The 27,241-nt window shown below is 43.1% G+C and overlaps 1 protein-coding gene across 2 annotated transcripts in view; it reads right to left on the bottom strand.

Annotated features, from left to right (window-relative positions):
* DRD2 (dopamine receptor D2) overlaps positions 1-26,823 on the bottom strand; it is a 59,159-nt gene extending 32,336 nt beyond the window's left edge. Inside the window, exon 1 of one of the 2 annotated variants that reach the window (XM_042477142.1) lies at positions 26,733-26,823. The gene's annotated coding sequence lies outside the window, so the exon portion shown is untranslated. Of the gene's footprint in view, positions 1-10,340; positions 11,412-26,732 lie in introns of those variants that run through there. The other variant, XM_042477140.1, reaches the window with a different exon arrangement.
* Between the last annotated feature and the right edge of the window lie 418 nt (positions 26,824-27,241).

Genomic DNA, 27,241 nt, shown 5'->3' with positions numbered 1-27,241 from the left:
AATAATAATAATAATAATAATAATAATAATAATAATAATAATAATAATAATAATAATAGTTTTGGGAATTGCCATTCCACAAATGTAACATTTCCAAGCTCTCGGTGTGTTTGGCATGCTGTTTGCAGATTTCTAGATATGTCAGCTGCATCTGCGAAATCAAATTCCTTCTGGAACCAAGTCACTACATTGGCGCCCCATGAATATACATGATGTGATGAGTAAACCAGCTAGTGCTTCATGGGTGATAAATAATTTCCAGGTACACCAAGAACACAAAGTTCAAGCCTTGGGTATCTTACTCATCTTTTACATCTGTTTCTCCTTCAGGGGGGACTGATATTGGCTTATGGCTCCCAGGTCAGCAAAGCAATGAATCCACTCCAGATATTGGATGGTTTTGAAGTAGTGGTCCAAAATGCCCAATTTATTTGGGGGATTGAGTTCAGCATTTTGGATTTAAAACCTGGATTAAAGCCTGGAGGAGACAAAGTCCACCACTGAGTGACATATTCCAAGCATTCCTACCAATAACATTACATTCTCTGATAGGTTGATTTGTTAATTTACTGCTCTGTACTAACAGAGTACCTGGGCTTACCTACTCTCTGTGAAACCAAACAACTATAGTGTCTGAATATAATGCAGAAAAAGTCATTGTGACCTTACTATATTCTTCAGTGTAGGCTAGTAGGTGCTGTTTGTACCCAGCATTGGAGAGTTTCATTACCAATGGCTAACATGTGAAGGCAACCTCTGCTTCATACTATCCCTGGAAAAAACATGCAGTTCAACCAGAATTGGTTCAGTCTCACATGCAACCTGTTGGAGAAGGGACACGAAAGGAGACACAGAGTGAAGCCTGTCTGAGTTTTATTTGCAGAACTTGACATCTTCTCCAAGCAATTTGGTCCCAAATTCCTCGAAACACACACTGCTTCACAGATCTGCAGCATATTGTTGTGCATCCTCCTCTTCTGGCAAGGAGTTCTGGGGCAACATGACCCAGAAATGTGGCTCCTTTCAGCTGAGTGAATACAGTGGAGGCGCATGGTGTGATTTAGAAAGCGTGCTTGGTTTACAAGTATACAAGCCCATCAGGAGGCAAACAGGGGGCTGTTCAACAGGAGAATAGAACTGGTTTCCCCAATGAGTCTCCTTCTTTGGAGGTTTTCAACCAGAGGCTAGAAGGACATCTCTCCCAGGGAGGGCTTTGGTTGTGTATTCCTGCATGGCAGAATGGGGTTGGACTGCATGGCCCTTGGGGTCTCTTCCAACTCTAGGATTCTATGAAACACATATTGGGATGGCTTGTACCTCCAAGATGCTTCCAACTTTCAGCTAACTCTCTCTCTCTCTTTCTCCCACTCCTTTTTTTTATCACACAGTTGATCACACAAAGGAAAATGGGAGTCTATTTTGTGAATATCCTGCAAAATATTGTGTAACTAGCAAAATGATTTCACATGACGTCACACAAAACGTGGTCACAAAGAAGTATCAATGCACATCTTTTTACTTGCAGGATTTCAGCAACAATGCATTTCCAATATCGCTTTAGTTGCGCAATTGCATGTGATAATCATTTGTGCAATTACTCACCATTTTTGCTTTATTTGCGGGATGCTTCAAATGCACTTTACTCTCTCTTTAATTAGCCCCAGTGTGATAAACTCCTAGGTTACATTCTCTCTGGGTGAACCCTAATTCTTAATCGTTCCAGTTCTCATTGTGGAGCCATTGAGAATTAGGCTTCGCCCAGAGCAATAGTAATAGCAATAGTATTTACATTTCTATGCCACTTATCACTGAACTCAGCACTCTCTAAGTGGTTTACAATCTGTAAGTCAGTTACCCCCAACAAACTGGGGACTCATTTTACCGACCTACGAAAAGATGGAAGGCTGAGTCAACCTTGGAACCTTGCCTGGAATCGAACTCACAACCTTGTGGCTGCAGGACTGGCATTTAACCACTAGGGCTTTCTAAGAGTCCATGAGAACTAAGGCTGTTGTCACACTTTTTTACGCTGCTTTCAGTGTTCTGGCTCCATCCTATGGAATACTGGGATTTATAGTTTGTTGTGGCCCCAGAACTCCCTGATGGAGAAGGCTAAACATTGCACTAAACTACAAATCCCAGAATTCCATAGCATTGAGCCATGGCAGTTCAAGCAGTGTCAAATGGAATTATTTCTGCAGCCTCAGTCCATAAGTCTACAAATGGCATCAAAAGGCATGTTTAAAGGTCTACTCTGAGTTGCGCTCACAAAGGCACATGGCAGATGGTGAAGACTTCAGAAGAGATCCTTCCTCCTAAGGCTATGTTAGAGTATTGCTCTGAGTGTTGGACAAGGACTCTAGAGACTAGGGTTCGAATCCTGACTTGGCCATAGGAACCCACTGGGTGAGCTTAGGCAAGTCACACTCTCTCAGCCTCAGAGGAAGGCAAGGCCAGACTTCCTCAAAAAAAATATTATTCCATGAAAATCAATGATAGTTTCGCCGTGAGTCAGAAACAATTTGAAGACACACAACAAGAAGGCAATGTTACTTCTTTTTCTTTTTCCAAACTGGAAACCTAACATCCGCCAGAGCAGCATCAACAGGGAAAAGTTAGCCCTCGAATGAATCTGACAGAGGCTGGCTACCATTGTACATCATCACCATCCTATTTATTTGCCTAGGAAAGATCATGTTGACTTTTTGGTAGCTCCTCTGAGAACCAAGCTAATTGGGGAGAAAAGGCATTTAATTGTTATTACAAGCAATGTGGAGTTTGGGAAGAAAATGGCAGGAAAGTGGCAAGCGGTCAATTTGATTTAATTGCAACTGGAGAGATGTCACCCAACTGCAAGAGCATTTCAGGACTGAGTCCCTCTGGGGAGAATAGAGAAGTATCATCCCCTTATTTCCCTGGTGGCTCCTAGGATTGCCAGCTTGCAAAACTTGAGAAGGTTTTACTAGCTTGCAAAAAAGCTAGTAAAATGTGGACTAGACAAGGCGACAGTTAGGTGGATTTGTAAGTGTTGACTGTCTGAACCCAAAGGGTGTTCAGCAATGGCTCCTCTTCTTCATCCTGGAGAGAAGTGACCAGTGGGGTGTCCAGTGGGGATCTGTCCTGGCCCCAGTTTGCTATTCAACATCTTTATCAATGGATGAAGGAATAGAAGGCATACTTATCAAATTTGCAGATGACACCATGGATGTGGACAAGTTGGAGCATGGGCCGCCAAAAAGGTGAAGGGTCTGGAAACCATAAAGCCCTATGAGGAGCTACTTAGGGAGCTGGGTACGTTTAGCTAGGAGAAGAGACGGTTAAGAGGTGATATGAGAGCCCTGTTGAAGTATTTGAAGGGGTGTCACCCTGAGGATGGAGCAAGCTTTGTTTCCAGACTAGAACACAGAGCAATGGATTCAAAGTACAAGAAAATACATTTCAGCTCAACATTAGGAAGAAAGTCCTGAAAGTGAGAGCTGTTTGACAGTGGAAGACACTCTCTTGGAGATTTTGGCAGGGTCTCCTTCCTTGGATGTCTTTAAACAGAGGCTGGATGGCCATCTGTTGAGGGTGCTTTCATTGTGAGTTCCTGCATGGCAGAATGGGGTTGGACTGGTTCACCCTTGAGTTGGACTGAATCACTCAGATACTTGCAAAACATCAGAGATAAACTCTTCCAGAATACGGCCAAATAGCCCGAAAAACCCACAAAAACCTATACAGCTCCCTAAGCCACCCCTCATATGGTTTTGTGGTCACCAGAATTCTTTGCCAACCTCTGTGCCAAACAGGAGATCAGTCATGCCACTGCTTGAAAATGGGGCTTTTGCTGGCCGAGCGGTTCTAGAAGCTATTTGGCCAAACTTTTCCAAGCTCGGGATCAGACCCTCCTTAGTTAATTTTGTAAATGCCACAGAGGAGGCATCCAAAAGTGGCACCTTCCATGTGCCAATCCCGCATCCAGCAGCATCTTCTGTGCCTCTTTCTTCCTGAGCCCGCTTGCACTTAATCATTAACGATTCTGCCCCATGTGGGGCCAGTTTACAAATCCGTACGCATCACTCGATTCCTGCCGCTTCAAGACTCCCAACAGGCTTTTAATATACAACCCTGCTGCTGTTTTTAATGATTTAAATGAGTACTCCTTTCAACAACTGTTTGTTTTACTCTGTGGTTTCAATACCGTCTGCTGTTTGACTGGTTATTTGCTTTTATCCCCTGCTGCAAAAACAATAGGGTAAACTAATGAGCAAGAACACAAGTGGGTCTTTCCAGGATGCCAGGACACAAGGACAACAGTGCCATGACCCCATATCAATATGAGTTACAGAAATACAACTGGGGACGATAAATGGTTCTTGCGCCACACTGCTAAGGTGCCACCAAGATTTTCCAGGTTTGCATTGTGCTGATTTTGCTCCTTTGGGGCCTTAAAAAAGAATGGCACCCTGTTTCCTGTTTGCAAATAGATAAGTCATGGCATTTATTTTGGTTTCCTTACAGTTTTGCAAGATCTTTCTTTCTCTCTCTCTCTCTCTCTCTCTCTCTCTCTCTCTCCCACCACCACCACAGATGCCACAGGAGCTGAGAAGCTGAAGACAACTGCATTTACATTTTCTGAATGGGCTAATCACAAATGTGTACTTTCGCCTCCTCCGAATGCGTGGAAGGAACAAGGGGAGGGGGCTAAAAACCCAGATATATGTCACTTTGGGGGATTGAAGAGGGAGGAAGAGAGAATAATGAGAAAGACGCACAAAAAGATAAGCAATACCTATATGCTTGTGTGTCTTTATGGTGTGCGTGTGGGGGGAATACACATATATGCACACTTGGGAGCATATAGGCACAAAGGAAATATGATGGGAGAGAGGAACAATTGAGAAAGCGAGCCATTCTTGTCAAGAAGAGTCAAAAACAGACAGTACAATACGCAGTGTTTAAAATAACTCAAGGAGCGATGGCTTTGACAGAACCAAGGAAAACCTTCCTGCTTTGCAAAACTAGGCTTTTTCTGCTCAGCGCAATTGGGCTTGCAAGCTTTATCTGGGATGTGTGTGCCATTTTGGGGCTGGAAATGGAGGAACAATCCAACAACCACAACAAAATCCAGAAGGAAACACGTCTTGATAAAGTGTTGATTTTTGCTGGTGATGTCCTCCCTGCGTTTTCTTTCTGCCAAGACAATATTTACTTATTGAAACAATAACAATGAAGTCCCACATCCACTTTTTTCCCCTATATGGAGAACCATGATGTGCAAAATTTTACCACAAATGGCCAATGTTACTTATTTAATTTACAACTCATCTTTCTCCCAATGAGGGACCAAGGTCCCTCGCAACACAGAGCAAAGCAAAATGCAACTAAAAACTAATCATAACTTTAAAAAAGCATGAAAATAAATTAATCTTGTACTAAACTGAGGCAGTCGTACTTTGGACATATCATGAAACGGCGTCAGTCGTAAGAAAAGACAATAATTTTAGGTGCAGTGAGACATAGAGGACTACATTACAGATGGATTGAATCAACAAATGGAGCCACAGCCCTGATTTTGAAAGACCTCATGGAGGTCTTCCATCATGAAGTCAAAAACAATATTAATTTAAAGCAGCTTTAGCAACATTGGAAACATAATGGCGGGGATAAAAACTGCTGTGCCTCCATTACGAGACTTACCCAAAGCAACTGGTTAATAGTCCAATAGCATTCAGGGACAGAAATGGGATGTCTGTTCTGTTTTGTGTTAGTACAGGATCTATGAGAACAGCATTATGTAAATCATTCCTAGCTGCTAACTGGGAATCACTTTTCTTGGACTAATTTTGCTGCCCTAAGAACTTTGTGACACAACTATCTGCTGTTATCAGGGAAGTAAATCAGCCGGAAAAATGGAAAACATTTTTGATAATGTGCGAGGTCTTGAACCGACTGCCGTTGCACACAGGAAACTCGCAGTGCGCGGCGGCTCCCACGCTCTCGCTTTAATTAGTTACATATTAGGATTATTGTGGAGCAATAGACCGTCTATTGAAATCACGATTACAGTAGCAGGAGAGTTTGGCGAGGTTAAATGAGAGAAGGTGGTGTGTGGATAAGTACGACGCGCAGAGCTGTGTAGCAAATGCATATGTGGGAATTAAATAATGATCCCTTGCTTGTATGAGAAATGGAGGCAGGAACCTGATGTCGGGGATCTTTATGAACTGGTCCAAGGGGGGCACGGCGGTTTCATAACATAGTATTTTGCAGTCAGCATAGAGTGCAAGGAGGAGGAGAAGCACACCACACAAAGTTTGCAGGCCGCAGAGCTCCTTATGGGGAGTCAGGCAATGGCTGCATTCTTAGCACATTACTGTGGTATCACGGAATCACAAAATCGTAAGAGTTGGAGGTGACCCCAAGGGCGATTGGGTTCAACCCCTGCCATGTAAGAACATGTAATCGAAGCATTCCTGAAAGATGCCCATCCAACCTCTGAAAGATGGAGAGTCCACCACCCTCCTACTATCAAATAGCAATTACAGTTTAAAAAAAATGCTATTTTTAATGTTTAGATGGAATCCCTTTTCTTGCCATTTGAATCCACTGGTTCATGTTATAGTCTCTGGGGCAACAGAAAACAAGCTTGCTTCATCCTCAATATGACTTTCCTTCAAATGCAGTGGGACCCTGGTATCCACTGGGTTTTGGTCCCTGGACTCCCTTGGATACCAAAATCCATGGATGATCATATCCCATTAAATACAACAGCATAGTGAAATAACATCCCTTCTATAAAAGTTTGCTTTTGGAATTTATATTATTTTTTTAATATTTTCCAGCCGTGGATGGTTGAATCCATAGATAAAAACAATCAGTGGATACAGAGGGCTGGTTATATTTAAGCATGGGTATCATGTCACCTCTTAACGTTCTTTTCCCCAGGCTAAACATATCCAGCTTCCCAAGTCTCTCCTCATAGGGTTTGGTGCATTTCTCCCAAGGTGATGGTTTGGGAAGGTAGACAAATACCAGCAGCTTGTCGCTGTCTTACATATGTGTAAGTTCCCCTATGGAAATGGCTGGACACTTTCAATTCAAGGTTGTCCAAGCAGAGTTGGAAATGTGGTGGCGTTACACATGGAGTTGCCGAATGCAGGGTTGTGCCTTTACATACTGTGTGTGAGTGTGCCTCACAAAACACGTTGGATGCAGAGACACATGAGCACTCAGTTGTACATTCAGCTGGTCTTTTGGTCCAGTTGTGTGACGTTGCCATTCAACACAAGGGTTATGTTGCACAATTAATGCATTAACTCTGCATCTGGGCATGTATCCTATGCAACAAAATGTAGGAAATTGTAGCAAAAATCTGCTGGCAATTGTGTCGTATTATCAAACATTGGTCTGTATCTCATTGGTAGTCCCAACTCAAGTAGATTCAGCAAACCTTGCTCCATTTAGAAAGAAAAAGAAAAACCTTTGGCAGTTCCATAGCAAAGATCCAAGAAATCAGCAGCCTCCCAAAATAATCCAGTGAGAAGATGCAGCAGCAATAACAACTGGCACAACTTGACTGAACCCAAGTATCTTCCTTATGAATACTCACACTCTTTTAGACCAATCTCAAAGGGCCCTGTATTTCTTATTTTGCAGTTGCATTACCATGCCTCTATATGGTCTTTTCATCCTTCATACCATACTGTGGCAATGAATCCCAACAGTTAACTAACTGATGAAGTGTCTTCTCTAAAGATTTATCTTAAGCTGGTTGGCCGTCCGTTTCCGATGATGGCCTCATGTTGAAAGAGTGGATGATTTCCCCTTTCTCATCTCTTCATGATCTTATCCACGCCTCCAAGATAATTTGCCTTCCCCCATGCTAAAATATTTAGTTTATTCCTTTCTTTATAGGAAGGAAAAAGCTGCCAAGTTACACTGACATTTTCAGCTTGTGCAAAGTTAATTATGGGTAATCCGTCCCACAAACAGATGCTAATTCGGAGACAGAGAAATGATGCACTATGAGACGTGGCTGAAGTTAAACCTTCATAATGCCTGGTTGATAGGAACTGCAGTCCAACAACATCTAGAGGACTAGAGTTTCCAGTCCCATGCTTTTAGGTCATGCTATGCTACAGAAAGACTTGGAAGATAACCTCTGAACTATAGAAAGGAAGGAGAACATGAATTAGTTCCACTCTTTCCCCCCATTATCGTATCTATCTGCAACCAGATGGTGCTTCATTCACACGGTTTTCCATTTAAAATGTCCCTACTCTTTGTTTTAACAAGGACCCAGCTTTTCGGGTCTTCATGGTGGATGCATCACAGGAGGATTCTAGCAACCTGTAGCCAACTTGCTCTCCTACGCTTGCTTGCTCATTTTGGAACAGCAACCAACGTCTCTCATTATTTGATACTGGTGCAGAATGTTAAAACCGTTTCCCTATGTATCAATGAAAACAAAGCCCACTCGCTTTCTGTAGAGGTATGTAGAGGAAAACCTCATTCCTCCAGGGAAATAAATGAGCCGAGATTTTTCTATGGACAAAGTAAAAAGCAGCCAACTCTTCTTGTGTTGCCAGTAGCAACTCCCTGGGAATTGTTTTGTGGGGGGGGGGGATAAACATACATAAATAGGAGATTGCACACTGTTGCAAAGTGCGACCAAATGCATCTGAGGAAGTAGACATAAGTCTGTGAAAGCTCATGCTGCCAACTTCTTTCCTTCAGTTAGTCTCGGAGGTGCTACAAGGTCTCTCTACATACGGATTATACAGACTAACACAGCTATATCTTTGAATTAATTCACCTAAGACATTCGTGTGCAGTCTATAGTTAGTCCAAAGTAGGCACATTGAATCAATGGGAGTGATCTATCATATTTATATGAACTAAGTGAGCAACGTTGTTAAAGGTCTGCCCAAACTGTTCCATATTTGGGGCACAGCGCTCTTCTGAGAAGCAGAAGGTGGTAGCATTCATCAGGTGCTTTTATCAAATTGACAGCCTTGCTAGCCCTCCCTTACAATTACAAACTTCCTTAGTAGAGTTTGTGACGCCTGGATATTTCCATTGATATGTCTTTGGCCCCACAGTCTTAGACTGGATGATGAAGGGACTAATTTGTGTAAGACATTGGTGTGGATCCCATTGTTTCTCTCAACTAAAGTTGACACAAAAACCTTATAGTGTGAAGGAACCTCTTGGAGGTGAAACAAAAAATCCCAGCTCATTTGCAAAGCATTTTCTCCATTTAAATGTTGCAATTCTTTACAAACTAAACTTTATGTGATCCAACGGATAGCAAAGGCGATCGTGTTTCCCACTGACTTATCAAGGGAATGAGTAAAATCTGTAACTGAGCAACAGAAAGGTCTACTTGGTGGAAGGGACAGTTGTGTGTAACTTCAGCCTCCCGTGCAAAATGGGAACACAGGCAAGTTCCTAGAGGTCTCAAAGCAAGTGGAACAGAAACGCTTTTGCACCCTTAACAATGCCACATAAATGGTGAATGACAATCACTGTAAAGCTATCCTGCGAAACTGTTTGCATTGCAGTGATGGTGCAATCTGTTTGCTAGCTGATCCCATCCAACAAGGGATCAGAAAAAGGAGAGAAGAAGAAGAAGAGGAAGAGAAGGACTACTTTGGAAGCAACACTACATTCTTCATCTTGCTAAATCTGCCTACATTAATATGCCAGGAATCAAATCAAATCCTTCTAAGGTGGGTGTTATTTTCTCCTTGCCATACACCCTTCCAAACTTTATCTTTGATTCTGGGAATAAAAAAAGGCAAAATGTCCCTGCTTCACACATTACTGTTCATTCCCTTCCCTTCCACTACACTTCTTGGACCCAGGACTTGCCCTGTCTAAACATCACTAGGGCTGGGTCAAGAAGTTCCTTTCCCCCCATTTTTCATGCACACGGAAAAGTTTCATTATGATGGATTCTGTAGTGAGGATGGAAGCCACAGATCTCTTCCAATGGCACAAATGAACAGAGTTGCAACATCCATAGACCTTGTTGGAAGAGTACAAAAAATACAAGAAGTTTCCATTTACTTCAGAAGGAAAGAAGAGAACCCTTGATGAGAGAGTCTCTTTGCAGTTTTGAAGTATAAAAGCCTACCTGCCTTTTCTTCTCTCTACAAAAGGTACTACGAAACATTTATTCAGTTGTTCCCTCTGCTTATCCTGCTATACAATACACCTCTCTTTTTTTACACCTCTCATTCTCTTCTTCTTTGTGCACAACACAGAACATACTTTAAAAAAACTATTCCTTTTTCATCACCCACAGTCTCCAAAAAGAATCTACACTGTGCTTAACAGTAAAAGGCTCTTACCTTCAAGCCATAAGACAAGGATTGTGAAGAAGGGCTACCTCAGTGCTTCCTCTTGAGGTGTATATCCGACACTTCCCCACGTTTGGGCTCTTCTCTCACTCCTTCTCTTTCTTTTGCCTCTTCCTCACTCTGCCAGGGATGCCAATGGGCTTCCCATAGCCATCAGCTCCCTCCAGACAGCTGGGCAGACAAGCCAAGGCTGGGATGGTGCCCAAACCATGGATGACCACTTTTAGGAGCAGTGAAGAGGAGAAGACAGCCACCTCTTGAAGCTCCTGGGACTTTCTCCTGACCACCTCCAAGGAAGAGTGGAAACTGCAGGCAGAAGTTTCCAATCACTACCTCCAAAGAAGAGTGGAGTCTTCAGACAGAAGGTTGCCAATGGCCACTTCCAAGGAAATCTCTAGGCAGAAGGTTGCCAATGACCACCTCCAAGGAAGTCTCCAGGCAGAAGGTTTCCAATGACCACCTCCAAGGAAGTCTCCAGGCAGAAGGTTGCCAATGACCACTTCCAAGGAAGAGCAGAGACTCCAGGCAGAAAGTTGCCAATGACCACTTCCAAGGAGGAGTGGAGACTCCAGGCAGAAGGTTGCCAAAGAGTGGAGTCTCCAGGCAGAAGGTGAGGACCAAGGAGGCTGAACTCCAGCCTAACCTCCAGAGTCCTTTCCCTCCTCCTACTCCTATTGGGAGAAGACCACCCTTCTTCAGTTCCTTTGGGGGAGAGGAATTAGGCAAAGCTTTTCTGGATCTTCTCTTGAGAGATCTGCTGGCTCTTCTTCTCCTTGAACTTCTCGGCTGGTCTCAACCTTCAGGAGCATCATGACCAAAGGTTTCCTCTCCCTTTCATTTTTGGGGAGCTGGCTGGGGGTCAGAGGAAGAGGAGGCAGAAGGGTCTCTGGGCTCTCTCTAGCCTTGGGCTGAGGGGCTCTGAGGCGCTTCCAGAGTTGTCTGGAGGGTCCACACTGTAGACACACACCCCGCTTCAGAGACGAGAGGCTGGGAGGAGGAGAAGGCGTCGCCTGGGCTTGTGAGAGTCGTCTGCCTCGTTGGAGAAGAGCGGAGGATTCAGCACCAAAGGCAAGGACAGCTCTGCAAGTAGAGATGGACCCAAGGGATTGAGAGAGAGAGGAGGGCGCAGGCGCAGATGGGGGCGGGACAGGGTGTGTGTGTGTGTTGTGGTGTGTGTTGTGTTCTCCTTATGCTGTGAGCTGCATCTTATCCTTTGTGGGGTTGTGGCTGTGCTGTGTGCACTGTTGTGTGTTCTTTTGTGTCTGTTGTGCTGCCTTGCTTTTCATGCAAGGGTTGGGTGCCTTCTCTGTCTTCTCCAGTGCTGGTTTGTGCGATTGTTGCATGTCTTGTGTTGCTGGCTTAGGAGTCATCCTTTGTGCCTTCCAGGGTTCTGGACTATTGTGTGTTCTTGTCTGGATATTGCATGGTGTATGTTGGGTTGAGTATTATCTTTAAAGGACACCAGGGATATTGCTGTATGTTCTTGTCTAGATATTGTTATGATGGGCTCTTGTGTGTTGTGTTGTTAGGTTGAATGTTATCCTTAAAGGATATTATTATTGGGTTGAATGTCTCTGTTAAAGGATACTATTGTGTATTCCTGTATGGATATTGCATAGTTGGCTGTTGTGTGTTGTGTTGTTAGGTTGAGCGTTATCCTTTAAGGACCATAGAGAAGTCTCTGCTAGGGATGGAGCTTGGAAAAAGTTCCCCTTTTGAGGACTACAGCTCCCAGCATCCCCTGCCCCTCCCAGTCAGCATGGCCTAGAAATCCCAAGAAGGAACTTCCTTAAAGCTCTGGTTAAGAGTAATAGCAAGAGGAACATGGAAACCATGATATTGGGCCAAAACAGTTTCAGAAATAATCCAGTTTGAGACTGCTTTAACTGCCCTGGCTCAATGCTAGGGAATTCTGGGAAGTGTAGTTCTACAGTTCCCAGGATTTCCTAGTATTAAGCCAGGGCAGTTAAAGTGGTCTCAAACTGGATTATTTCTGCAGTGTGTCTTGGCCAGAAGTGGAAACATTCTGATTTTAACAGAAAGAAAAATCACTCTCTATCTCTTAAGGGCTGCATCCACACTGCACAAGGTGTGACACCACTATAAATGCCACTTTAACAAGGTCTTTAGCCTCTGCTCCATAACAAACTACAGTTCCCAGGATCTCATAGCATTGAGCCATGGCAATTAAAAAGGTGCCAAACCAGTTTATTTCGGCAGTGCAAATGCGGTCTCTCTATCCCTCTGTCATCTATCTATCAAATATTTATATCTTGTCCTATATCTGAGGATCCCAGGACGACACACCATACAACCAGTTGCAATATGGTTTTCAGTTTCCCATGACCGCACATTTTGAACCTTCTTATGCCAAGTGGGAATGTCTTTGCGTATGTTTGGTGCTTCATTTAACCCTGGCCCAAGTACATCGGATAGGCATTTCTCTATTGCCCTTTCCATCTGTCTAAGATAATCTGCCTTCTGCTCAAACTGCATCAGTTATAGGTCAATGCTTATTATATTTTTATCCCTGGACTTAATATCCTTTTGTGCTCTGTTGCAAAGAAAATGCATTAATTTCCCAGAGAACAACAGGGAGCGTCAGGAGCAGTTATTACTTTCGTATCTCCCAGTTTCCCATAAATGCAAAGTGGGAAAAATATTGTAATTATTTTAGACCATGGTGCCACACACACACACACACACACACAACTGCACTCTCTTATTATACCCAGTCCCATCAGCATAAAACACAGAAAAATAAAGTTGCCAGCGGCATAAAACAGATGAGAAGTTGGTGGCATTGCATTTCCATACAGGGAGATCGCTTTGCTCTGCTCTGCTTTCTATTGATTCCTTACCATGCGTGCAAATCAATGTGCTCATTTTTGATTTGCAGGCTTCAGTAATGCACCAGAAGTGTCATGCAGCCACCCCTGATGGGCTTATTTATATTGGTTATCATCTCTCATTAGGAAGAGATGCTTTTATTCTGTGTGGTGGAATGAGGGGAGGATATACTGTATTATAAAGAACCCGGTTGGAACAGACCTAGGAGCAAATTAGTCTCCTGGGTGAGTCTGGGTTGGAAAGCCCAGCGGCAGAATATGAAAGCAACCACCTACTTTTGCAATTTTAACACAGGGCCTAGAATCAATAGAATCATAGAGTTGGAAGAGACCCCAGGGCCATCCAATCCAACCCCATTCTGTCATGCAGGAACACACAATCCAAGCACTGCCAACATATGACCATCCAACCTTCTAGTTATAAACATTTGAAGAAGGAAACTCCAATGCATTCCAAGGCAGTGTCTTTCACTATCAAACAGCTCTTACCCTCAGGAAGTCCTTCCTAATGTTTAGGTAGAATCTCTTTTCCTGGAGTTTGTATCCATCACTCTGGACACGCTTTGTCCAGAGTCTGATGTCCAGAGTTTGCTGTTGGAGATGGTGGTTCCATGAAACCAACCTACAGAGCCTCTGTTTAAAAGCTTCCAAAAAAGGAGACTACTCTCCAAGGCAGCGTCTTCCACTGTTAAACAACTCTTCCTAGATTCCACCTAATCATTCTTCCTTATGCTTAGGTGGAATCTCTTTTCCTGAAGTTTGCATCCATCACTCTCAACACACTCCAGAGTTTGATGTCCAGAGTTTGCTGTTGGAGATGGTGGTTCTATGTTACCTATAGAGCGTCTCTTTAAAAGCTTCCAAAGAAAGAGGCTCGACTACTGTCCAAGGCAGTGTCTTCCACTGTTAAACTGCTCTTACCATCAGAAAGTTCTCCCTAATGTTGCACTGGAATCTCTTATCTTGGAGTTTGCATCCATTGCTCTGGGTCCTAGTCCTAGAATGATGGGCCTTGCAATCAAACATCCCTCTCTTTGCTAAAATTATACCATACAGTCACACTGTTGCTTTAAAACAGCTGGGTTTTTTCCTCCCTGGAAGTCGATAATGTTCACTCCCTGGTTCCACCCTTCGGGGCTGTTTGATGATAAATTAATTTGAAGTTATAGTATCCAGGGACCCAAATGCATTCCAATGTGCTTTAAAACATTACATTATGCTTGTAACCCAGCTTTATTAATCCTTCGTCTTTCCTTACAGGTGCAGCCGCCTCCCCAAAGATCTGTCTTTTCATAGCCTTCGAAAAGGGAACTTTGCTAGTTTGGACAGAAGCTGCGGCTGCTTTAGGAAACCATTTTTCATTAAGTCTGCCTCAAATGCAAAGAAGCAATAAAGAAATAAGGTATAGTTGTCGTTGTTGTTTTTCAAATAAGAGTCTTCTTCTGCTTTCCTCGCTTTCCTGGACTATAGAATATGACTCATTCATTATATAGATTGGTGAACTCGAAGTGGGTGATGGACCGGTTGGAAGGACGGAGAAGATTAATTTTCTTCTTGTTGACAAAGCCTGGTCACCAGATGTTGCGAACAAGGCTCACAGATATCAGTGTGTTTCTGCCTTTTTTTGGTCTCCCTATCTGGGTGAGGGATGCTGCTGCTCTCGCTGCACACAATAATATCTCCTCCTGGAGATAAGAACACACAGCCAGCGGTCTCAGGAGTAATGAAGATAACAGATATCCATAAGAGAGCAGTTATTCTGGAGAAATGGGAGGCCTGAGCAAAGCCATCCTTCCTAGGCAAAAGGGAAGCCTTTTCCTGAGAAAAGATGACCTCCCAATGTCTTTTTTTTCCTTGCAAAGGAGTTGAAAGAATGGAAGCAACCTGCACAGCCTTAGCTAGAATCATGCGGGTGATGGGATGCTTTGTTGCACTATGGCATGTCCTTCTTTTGCAGCATTGTGGAATCATAGAAGCATAGAAGCACAGAAATGAAAGAGACCCCAAGGGTTGTCCATTCCAACCCCATTCTGCCATGCAGGAACTCAAAGTCAAAGCATCCATGAGAAATGGCCATCCAGCCTCTGTTTAAAAGCCTCCAAAGAAGGAGACTCCACTACACTCTGAGGCAGAAGCATCTTCCACGGTCAAACAGCTCTTACTGTCAGGAAGTTCTTCCTAATATTTAGGTGGAATCTCTTTTCCTATAGTTTGCATCTATTGCTCTGTGGCCTAGTCTCTGGAGCAGCAGAAAACAAGCTTGCTCCCTTCTCAATATGACATCCCTTCAAATATTTAACATTACTGTCAGGAAGTTCTTCCTAATGTTTTGGTTGAATGTCTTTTCCTGTAGTTTGCATCCATTGTTCCTGGTCCTAGAAAACAAGCTTGCTTCATCCTCAGTGTGGCACCCCTTCAAATATTTAAACAGAGCCATCATATCACTTTTTAACCATCTCTTCTCCAGGCTAAACCTAACCAGCTCCCTACATCTCTCTTCATAAGGCATCAAGATAGCCAATTTTGAGTAGCAACCATGTCAGTGTGTTGCTGTTGTTGCTGCTGCTACAGTTGTTTTGCATGAATCCCTTTGCAAGCCCAGGTACATGAGCAAGCCTTTCCATTCTGACTTCCAGCACTTGGGACTCTGCAATGAGTTCAGCAGCCAACCTTCTGCTACCGCTGCTGCGTTCCATTGAGAAATTCAAAACCTGCTGCTGAGTTGCAAGAAATGAAAGGGAGGGGGAAAAAGAAACATGGAAGAAGAGCTTTCCAAGGAATTGATCTCTCACTAGACTTTGATTGAAAAGGTTAAGTAGCAGAGAAAGGGCATTTTTAGAAGGGAGTATTATTCACTTCCGCTATCAAAGGCTGGCAAAGAAGCTCAAAATTTGAAGCAGGAAAGGACAGCTAGGAAAGTGGACTTGTCAATGCAGAATAGCCTCATTCATTTCCAATTTGCAGAAGTAGGGTTGCACATACAATGCCATTGTGCATGAATGTGCATTGAGCACGGATATGCATGCACATTAGTCAGATTGCACAAGGGTGTGCATGCACATAAAATCATAGAATCATTGAATCTTAAGAGTTGGAAGGGATTTCAAGGGCCATTTTGTCCAACCTCTTGCCATGCAGGAAGATTCAACTAAGGCCTTCCTGAGTGATGGCCATCCATCCTGTTTAAACACCTCCAATAAAGTCCGTCACATCTGAGCAGTCCATTGCACTGTCAAACAGCAATAAAGCAATTCTTCCTAAAGCTTAGGTGGGATCTCTTTCCTTATAATTCAAAGCCATTGGTTTGTGTTCCAGCCTCCAGAGGAACAGAAATCAATGGCCAAAGAAACTCTAAGATAGAGCCACCCTTAGTTTGAGTCAACTTGAAGTCAAGTACTGTACACCAGCAAGAACAAATCAAGCCTGGAAGACAAAATGATTAAAGTAAGATATAGCCATGTTAGTTTGTAGAATCAGTATATAGAGAGATCTTGTAGCACCTCTGAGACTAACTGAAAGAAAGAGGTTGGTAGCGTGAGCTTTCCTAGACTTAAGTCTACTTCCTCAGATGCATTTGGTGCAGTAGACATAAATCTACAAAAGCTCATCCAACTTCTTTCTTTAACTTAGTCTCAATGGTGCTGCAAGATCTACATACTGATTAAATTAAGGACATCATACTTTGGTCACATCATGGGATATCATGACTTATAGGAAAAGCTGACAAGGCTTGGTAAAGTGGAAGGCTTTACACATAACTCAGGGGCTGATTCAAAATCTGATTTTAATGTGTGTGTGGAAGGGGTTGTTTTTGCATGTTTTAACTATACTGTACTGTATTGTTTTAAGTGGTAAGCCATCTTGAGTCCCAATCTGGGTGTAAAGTTAGGATATAAATAAAGACAATGAAGCAGACAATGATGGCAATGACCACCACCAACACCATCATCATTGCCATAAAATCCAGTGTGGATTCAACCATCCCAAACCACCAAAGCCACTCTTTTTTTTCTTTGCATGTTCTAACTATATTGTAGACTGAGTAGTCTAGTTGCCAAAGAAGTATGGTGGAAAATGGTTTATGTAGTCACAGAAGTCTTTGGAAGACCTCTTTTGGCACCTCAGTCCTTCATGCAAACCCTTCCACCTTCTTTGCACAGTTATGGGGGAAAAACACCCCGCACAATTTCTAATACAGAAGCAGAAGAATTTACACACGCTTCATGCTCCTTGCTGCCTTTCCATGGGACTTGCTTGGAAGCTGCCCCTTGGACCCTTTCCGTCTACGCTTAGCCTGGTCTTCTTTCAGCCGCAAAGTAAATAATTACTCCAAGCATCAAATGATGTTTAGTTGAGCTGTTATTTGAGGCTAAATCACCACTCGGTGTGACAGCTGGTGGCAATCCAACCTATTAGCATCCGCAGGAGTGGCATAAACAATTACTGCCTGTTGGGGTTAGTTCGGCTTAACATAAGCATCAAAACATTCTTGCATTGTCTCTAAATGCTCCAAATGGTGTCAGCTGTTTTCTTTCCGCGCGTCACGTGAACGTTCAGCGTATGTCACACCGCAGACCTTCATATCTTTTGGTAATTAATTAAGCCCAAATATCGGCATGTCCCCAGCCAAAAGAAGAAAAAAGGCCAAGGTTTATGCTTCCTAGGAAGATAAAATATGTTTTTACTGGCCAAGCATTTCCCAGTGCTCTGCATGATTAACTGCATCCAGAAAGTAACTGAGCTTCATTAAATTCTAGCGTACGTCGCAAAACTTTTAAGAGTTCGTGTTTGACACCTTTCATGCCGCTTCCTGCTGTCCTAAGGCAGGGACAAGATCCAAGCCAGGAATTGTTTCAGAGGCAATGATATAACGAAGCCTCGGAAAAGAGCAACCAAGAAAGGGATCGTCTCCGCAATTAAGAATCTGCCGCATTGCTCTTGGAGCGAACTGTCAGAGGACAAGAATGACAACAGTTCAACAGCACAAGCTGACGGATCAGTCTCAGAGGTACGGGGCAGAGGTGTCATGGAAGTTCATTGCTAATGGGGTATGCTGTCTGGATTATTAAGGATATTAACTGGAGATGGCGTTGACAGCTAAAGTGATGTAGGCTCCCGCAAGACTAAACTCCAGATCCTTTGAATGAGGAAACAAAGTCCTCAACCTTCCAAATGAAGTGGAAAGAGGAGACAAGAAATGTTGCAGTCTGCTGGCTCTTGTTAGCAACCTCTGCCCTTCTGAGAGACTTACGTAAGCATCTAGGCATTAAGAGGGATGCATGCTCCCTGCAATAGCCCCGTTTTTCATCCCACGACAGGGTTTCCTCAACATCTAGCCTTGCAGACGACGTCTGGACAAAGCAAAGCATGCAAAATCTAAAAACACAGAGGTGCGGAAAAGTATGGGATGTGATAGCCATCTTTCACCACTTGAGAGAGCACCTCTGCTAAATATGTGCTAAAATTATTCTGTTTTGACCTTGCGTTGCAAGTCATTTTGTGATGTTATGCTGATGGTGACCATCAGAGCTGGTCTCACCATCATGTGGAAACAGGCCACCAGCTCAAGTTGCAGATTCTAGAATTCCACAGCTATGACAGTTAACGTGGCATCAAACTGCATTAATTCCACAGTGTAGATGCAGCCATAAATGGCAACCAAATGCCATCTCATCCTCCACTTCGGACAGCTATGCATTCTAATAACAATGACCGTCAAGAAAACACTTCACCTTTTGTTTAGCTTCCCGCATCTTGCTCTGCATCCTCGATGCAAAACATGGAGCTGAAGAAAAGCATGTGCTATCACATATCTTTTTATTTTTGGCTTGTTACAGAACTTACTCTCTGGCAAATAACCTCTATTAATATCCCCAGTGCAGTCGGTGCCAGCCTTTGGGCTTACCTCTTGGCATTCTTTCTTACTGAGTAATGTCCGAACCAATCATCTTGGTTAGGGAATCATTACAGAAACAAAGCCATGCTCCAACATACATCTTCTCGAGAGAATTGCAAAGTAAGCAAGATATCTAATTCTAATTAACACACTGAACGGGATGGAAGCACCCAAAGCATTTTAATATCCAATCTATTACAACCTTTGGATAAGAATCAACAACATTCTCGGAGCAAGCAGCTCTATGTTTCTAATGAGTTTTCAACTGTTGTATCAAGCTGTGGGTTTCTTTCCTTCTTTTCGTCTGCAGTTGTCTGGCTAATCGTGTAGCTAAAGGAACTATTATTATATTCTAGTTATTATTCATGACGCCCAGAGAGCAAAGTGAGCAAAAAACCAACAACATAATAATAATAATACCAAGAAATTTCCCTCCAAACAAGAACACCTCCAGAGCAGTGACTAAGAGCATCTAAAATTCTTCATTGGTTATTTCTGCTCTGGAACCAACTAGTGAGTAATAGGACCATGGTGGTAAATAATGAACGGATAGAGAGAGATGGGACTGTGTCTGAGTGCTCTGTGCAAGACTAGCTTTGGTTCCAGGGCTCCCCAAACATTGGTTTAGTGCAAGATGCTGAAAACACTGTTACACATTGTGCTCAATAAATCTGAATATTAGATGTTGATGCATAAAGCAGTAATGCTGTCTGTTGGCAGAGTCTGAAGAATTCATAATAGACAAGCTAGGGCTGTGACCTGGATCCTTTGCCCATCTTGGGAAAAACCAAGCCAAACGACAAATGACAAAATCCCCTCATTTCTCCATAATCTTGACCGAGAGCAATCTGTACTTAACTGTCTTCTTTTCTTCCATGGAGTGGAGACCTGATGAACTGGTTCAGACTGGTATAAACCCCCCCCCCATTTTGTGATAAATATCTAAACCTTTCTATATCTATATCTTCTCCTATGTCTTTTTTGGTCCCTTAGTTCTGTCCCCCTTAGATTGGTTAGGAAAAGGTTGTTTAGCTTCCATGCTGTTTTCCACTTCTTTCACGTGGAGAAACAGCTTGCATTGAGTATAGATGGCTCTGTTAGTTTCTGCTATTATTTTTCCTGTCTTTTTAATAAAGAAATAATTGGGGGTTTTCCCCCTGCCAAATCAGTTTGTCCTTCTACCTCATTTTTACTTGGAGTCACTTCGGTTAACTGTCCATTTTAAAAACCTTCAGCCTCCAAGGCCCTGCAGGGAGATAGTGCCTTGAAGAGCTTTCCTCCTGAGAAAACCAGTGCAATGCTCTTAACACATATATTGTGTCTATATGATAAGTTTTGTTAATGGTAAATGATGCAGCAAGTGATATATAGTAGAGAAGTATGCCAATCCTTCCATTGATGGAGTCCAACATCCTTTCACATCCAGGGATAGAGCTGAGACTGAGAACAACTACACTTGTCCCTCCATATTCACTAGACTTAGGGGCACAAAACCCTTTGAATATGGAAAAACCATACTCAAATATCAAAAACACCATGTTTTTACCTGAGAGGCACCTCTCTCGGTCCTCCAGCGCAACTCTGTGGTCAACATCCGACAGACACTGACCATAGAACTGCGCTGGAGGAGCCCCAAATGCTTAGTAGACTATTCACTCTAGGAATCTCTAGGTCTTTCAGTACGACTTTTAGTTAAAGTTGACCATTGAGTTGCACTGGAGGACCTAGATATTCCTAGAGAGAACATATTAAATCCATGAATAATCAAATCTGCAAATATCAAATCCACAAATATGGAGGGATGAGTGTAATTCTATTCAGACTATTCCTGGGCAGCCATTAAGTCGCATTCAGAGACATCACCATGGAATATCAGTATGCAATATCTTGTAGCAACGTTGAGATTAACTGAGCAAAAGAAGTTATAGAATAGGTGGGTTTGAGAAAGCAGAATCCTCCCCTAGAAGTTAAGCTTCGAAACAGAGGCCCACTTCTTTGCTGGAAAGGAGAAAACATCCATCATTCCAGTTATTAGTCTTTCCTCTTCCTCCAACTCCCTTCTCTCTCTCTTAAAAAAAAAAAAAAACTCCCTCGAGGAAGAACTGACAGTGAAGAAGATAAATTTTGAACACAATATAATTTTCTACTGTGTACAAAGCTGCTTTCATAAAACAGCTTTTTTTATATTGCAGTTATTCTGGAGCGGGGAAAAGCTCGACAGCACCTCTTGTTATCTTGTTCAGTTTTCTGCTAAGGGCCATAAATTTATGCAAAAAGAAAAAAAAGGACCTTGTTTTTGTAAAATAATAATAATAATAATCTTGCAATGAATAATGATGTGTGGGAGATTTGGCGTTAACCTCCAGGGAGGGAATTCCATGTGCTATTTATTAAAGCTTGATTAAATCTGGGTTTAAATTAGAGCTTGCCAATTAGATCTGCATAGATGAACAAATCAGACTGAAAGCGGGACCCACCCTGAGTCAGGAAAGCACTGGGGTGGGATGATATTGCTTTCTTTCTTTCTGTCTGTCTTTCTTTCTTTCTTTCTTGTGTCCCTTTCCTTATTTGTTTCAACCACCGGTGGCTGTTGGCTCCAATGGGGCCGTTTTCTATTTCATGTCTTAGTTAGAATCATAGAATTGGAAGAAACTCCAAGGGTCAACCAGTCCAACCCTGACAAAAAGAGAATTCCCTGTTCTTTTCAATGAAAGTCTTATTTTGGTCTTATTCTTATTACCTTTTAAACCAGATTGCAAATTGGTTTGAACTAGTTCAAACGATCCTGGTTCCCACTTAAACCGAATTGCGGAAGCGATTCCGAGAGGGGGGCTATGCTCAAGACCCATTTAACCAGCGCCTTTTTGACACTGGTGTTTTCCTAAGTGACTTAGGCTAAAATGTCTTGCCAAATTACAATTCCCAAAACTCCATAGCATTGAGCCACGGCAGTTAAAGTGGTGCTAAACTGGATTATTTCTGTGGTGCAGATGCAGTCTAAGGCCTGTTACAGACGGGCATAAAGTGCGGACTCAGTTCGTACTGGGGTTAGAAAGAGGCGTCACTTCCGGACACCCCTAAACCTAGTACGGACCGAGTCCGTACAAAATGGTGGTGCCCGTTCCACATGGGGGCCGCCATCTTTACGTAGCGGACGTGCTGCGTCCGGACATTGTGCGGCGCATATGACGCCGCGAGTGTGCCATTGGCGCCTTGCGGCATCATAGCCGTGACGCACAGAGAAGTGCCATTTTGGCGCTTCTTTTTAGCTGCGCCGGGAAGCCTCGCGGTTTGGCCGCTGGGGCTTCTCGGCGCAGCTAATGATGGCGCAGGCAGAGCGCCGCTTTTCGGCGCTCTGTAACATGCCTAAGTCACTTTTTTAAGGAGACACATGCATCCTGTAGTACTGGGTAAATGTCCACACATTCACTCTGTACTATTGTGCGGTTGGAGCCCCTGTTGTGCAGCAGGACATCTTGTAAAGTACCCCATTGTGCATCTTTGCAATTCTCTAACAGAACTTCATATCATGTCAATGATATAGATCCATGCAGCCTGTGATACAAGATTTTATCCAACTTCTCTGGTCTAGATTAACAGTAAGAGTTAGGCTGTGATGAGGAGCTTGTGCAGATTTTATCCAACTTCTCTGGTCTAGATTAACAGTAAGAGTTAGGCTGTGATGAGGAGCTTGTGCAGTTACCTGGGAGTAATCCTACTAAACCTTGTAGGATGTACCTCCACATTGTCAGTTTGCCATGCAGTTTCTTGCTCCCACATTGACTCCCTTAAGTGGATATTGTACATCATAAGGCATGCAAACTAAGATAAATGTTTGGGAGGCAATCCACTGCTGTTATCTGAACTTTACATTCTCCTACAGAAATAATTATTCTGCTTCTGCTCTCAGGCAGAGACTTTGTTTGAGTGGGAGCCTACAACCCTCCCTCTCTCCTGAGCACACCAGGGATGCAAGTTCCTTTTGTGTAATTGGATGGGCAAATGTGGATAAGCATCTGCTTTATCCTGCCTAATAAATGGCCACCTTGAGTGCAGCATATTGCAAGTCTTTCTGCCATTATTGTTGGGGAACGAACCTGCTGGGTTGCAGAATCTGGTCCACCCTTTCAATGGAGCAAGTCAAGAGTGGATAAAAAAGCTTTTAGCAAGCATTTGCTATCTTAACTTGGTAACCTGGAGAGGGTTGTTGTTTCTGCAGCTTCTGCAAAGCATACTTGAGAGAGCATAATAATTCTGTACTTAGTTGGATGGGATGATCAGTTCTGCCAGGGTCTTTGAGAAAGTCCAGCTGGTGGCTTTCATCTTTGTAATTGGTCTAGTAGTTGGACTTCAGTAGTTGGACTTCAGTAGTTTGACTTCAGCCCAGGAGCAAACTGGTCGCCTATGGAGCTGTTACAACAAGGGAGTTGCCTGCTCCTTATAACCAGCCCTACTCAGCTGTCCGACCACAACATTTGGGACCTGCTGGAGTTTGCAAACAATTTCCAAAAGTAGCCCAGTGAACACGCACAGAGATCGGCTGAGAATGTGACAAGCTTGGTCTCTTTCTCAGCCACGTGGGCATGGTTGGGTGATGCTCCATGACTCATTTGCTCTTTCCCCACCATTCATTATTGTTCCACATAGTAGCAACAGATTGCAAGGCTTCCTCACCAGTCCTTTCATGGGAGCATCTGGAGGCCAGCAGTTGAAATGAGGACCTTCCTTACTCACCTTTGCTGAGTCACCCGAAGCTACAAATAATATTTTGTTCCATCGTGGATGCTAAATGTTTCGGGGAAAGAGAGGAACAGCTGTGGGAAGAGAGCTAATGCCAAATCTTTAATGCACCAGTGGAAAGATTTTTACACTCCTTCAGGAGTGTAAACAAGGCCTCTCAAAGGTATCCCATTATGGGTTATTGTCATTGCTCTTGTTTCCGACTTATGGTGACCTGAAGGCGATACTATCGTGAGGTTTTCTTGGCAAGATTTGTTCAGAGGTGGTTTGCCATTACCTTCCACTGAGGTTGAGAGCATGTGTAGTCTAATTTAAATGTGTAGTAGCAGTGTGTTGTCCTATATTCTTGGATTCTGCTGTGGCAAAGTCTCTGAGGATTCCTTGCCTAAGAGAACTGGTTGAAATTCACGGGAGCATCATAAGTTGACAGACAACTTGAAAGCATGCACATATATGTACACAGTTCCACAAGGCTAAAAAGTGGAATTTTAACAGAATAAAAGCATCTTTGACTGGTACTTATTGCACAATGTCATCTCCATACTACTGTCATTGCTGTCTAAAATATAAGCCACTTGTTAACTACCCTTGAGTTGACCTCTACTCAAGGCAACCGTGTGGATGTGATATTTCAAAAAAAACCCCATCTTCTACCGCTTTGCTCATGTCCTGCAAATTCATGCCTGTAACGTATCTGATTGAGTCCATCCATCTAGCATGTGACCTTCCTCTCTTTCTACTTCCCTCTGTCTTTCCTAGCATTATTATCTTTGCCAATGAGTCGTGTCTTCTCATGGTATGGCCAAAGTATGACAGCCTCAACTTGGTCATCTTCGTTTCCAGGAAGAGTTCAGGCTTCGTTGATTCCTGGACCCATCCGTTTGTCTTCTTGGCCATCCATGGTATCCTCAGCACTCTTCTCCAGCATCACATCTCCAATGAGTTGATTTTCTTTTCATCCTCTTTCTTCATGGTCCAGCTCTCACGACTGTACATGGTGATGGGGAATACAATGGCTTAAACAACCCTATCCTCAACACTCTTCTCCAGCACATCTCAAATGAGCTGACTTCTTTTTATTTGCTTTTTTCCCACCTAGTATTTGTTGGTGGTCCCCCATCCAAGTACAGTTGCCCCTCCTAATTCGCGGATCTGGGATCCACACCCTCGAATATCCACAGAAGGGTGACCTCCACTATCTCCAACAGCGCGCATGCCCGTGGGTGCACCCCATTCAAGCCTATGAGTCTTGAATATGCATGAACCTCCATTTGCACAAGGGGGTCCGGAACAGATCCCCGTGAAAACGGAGGGCCAAATGTACTAAGCAGGTTGGCTCTGCTTTGCTTCCAAGATCAGATGGAATTTGGTGTCTTTGGGGTATTTTGGCCACTAAGTAAGCCCTAGGAGACACAATTCAATCTTTTAGAATTAGGGGAAAGCCATGCGTAAGTTAGGAAAACTACCAAATAAGAAGAGTGCATGACTATCTGGGGGAAAGCATGAAGTTGAGACTGAAGGAGGGTCAAATCCAATTCAGGGTCTGTGCTTTCCCACATTGACTTTTAGGACCATATGGGCAAAAACGATCTCCTTTTCTATTTCTCTCTCACACTTCAGAGAGGAACCTTTATTTGCCTAAATGATCTTAGAATTTTTTTTTAATAATTACATTTTAAATTATGTGACATTTTAGGCTACCCCATGGATGGGTGCATTATCACTGAAGGTACTGCAGATAGGTTTAATTTGCCAGCTTTTGTGGCCTAGTGAAGGGGAACTTTCATTCACGGTCAAACACACACACCTGGCAAATTGAGATGCTATTTTACCTCTTTAATGCCTACCTACAGGGATCCTGTCGGCTTCATTACGGAGGTCATAAAACGTATCTCTGCAAAATGCCCAGCAATGTCTTGTTCGCAAATGAATGCGTTTAAACATTTGAGGAGGCTGCGCTGGTTTTCCTTATGGCTGCTAAGCGTATGTGGAAGTGCGAGCGTACTTGGAATATTTTTGCATAGTGATTTTAAAGACTTCAGGGGTGATTATGTTAATGTTGTTTGAACACGTTTTCCATAATCTTGTAATAGGAAAAATAAACAGCAAGGCAAAACTTATCGTGTGGGAACTTTCAAGCAGGGAAAAAAAACCCAGAAACCTTTCCTCTCTTCCCTCCCATTGCTTTCATTTTCACAATTATTAGGAACATTTGGGGGAGGCTTCCATTTTTATTTCCCTTAAGTCCCTGGAAATAGAATCAGATGAATGAACTGGCCACCATTTTCTGTAACGCCATCCTCATCCATCCAGTTTTTAGGGTGAACACAAACATTATGCCTGCTGCACTTTTCTAAGTTCCTTGGCATCATTTTCCTTTCCTTCCTCCTTTTACCCCTTAAATTTAACCCTTGGATCATATCAAAACCCATAATTTGGGCCCCAAAATCAGCCCTCAACTTGTACATGAGGTCAACTTATAGTCAAACTTGTATGCCTTCGAGTCATTTCCTAAGACCCTAAAGGTGAACCTATCACAAGATTTTCTTGGCATGTTTCTTGGCATGCCCTCCTCTGAGGCTGAGAGAGTGTGACTTGCCCAAGGTCTCCCAATGGGTTTACATAGCTGAGTAAGAGTTTAAACCCTGGTCTTCAGTCATAGTCCAATGCGCAAACCACTACACAATGCTGAATCTCATATATACAGTAAATGATATCCAAAATCACACTGAAATACGACACATCAAGGGACAATCTGAACTCTTGGCCAAAGGGATCTATGAAATGCAAACATCATTTTTCCCAGTCTGAGCTGAGCTGAGACACAATAACAAAACTCGAAGGCAGCTCAAGAGCCATGTGAGGTCAGTCCATAGAGCACACCAGATGTTACTTTACCTGGAAGGAATAGTTGGACGCAACCCAACATGCAGCAATATTATCCCTTTATACCCCAGAGCTGCCTTCTTGGTGGTGAGTCAGAACAAACCTTTTCAACCTCTTTGCAAAGTGTGGCTTGCATATCTTACACAACGAAGAAAGGAGACGCTGGAGTGTAAGAGAAACTATGATGCTATGCCCCTCGGGAGGAAGCAATACTCAACTGCAGTCGAAGAAAGATGCCATATAGGAATGTATTTATTTGTTTACAGATAGCTTCCCAGGCACCTTCTGTAATCCGTAGGGATGTAAATCTTTGGAAATCTCATTCTCAAAGGCAAGAATGAACAATTTCACACTTTCTCTCCTTGCTGTGGGAAAGTCATTAAAAACGATGCAATTTTCAAAGACAATTTACAGTTTGGGATTTATTCTGTGCAAAAAAAAGTGTGCGTGCGAGAGGGGCACAGTTTTGTCCAATTTCTGCAAAGAAAATGTCAATTTTCCCCCACAAAATGATGATTTCT

The sequence above is a fragment of the Sceloporus undulatus genome, chromosome 6, assembly GCF_019175285.1.
Source record: "Sceloporus undulatus isolate JIND9_A2432 ecotype Alabama chromosome 6, SceUnd_v1.1, whole genome shotgun sequence".
Classification (NCBI taxonomy): Eukaryota; Metazoa; Chordata; class Lepidosauria; order Squamata; family Phrynosomatidae; genus Sceloporus; species Sceloporus undulatus.
The sequence above is the reverse complement of the archived record's forward strand: the minus strand, read 5'-3'. Positions and strand labels throughout refer to the sequence as shown.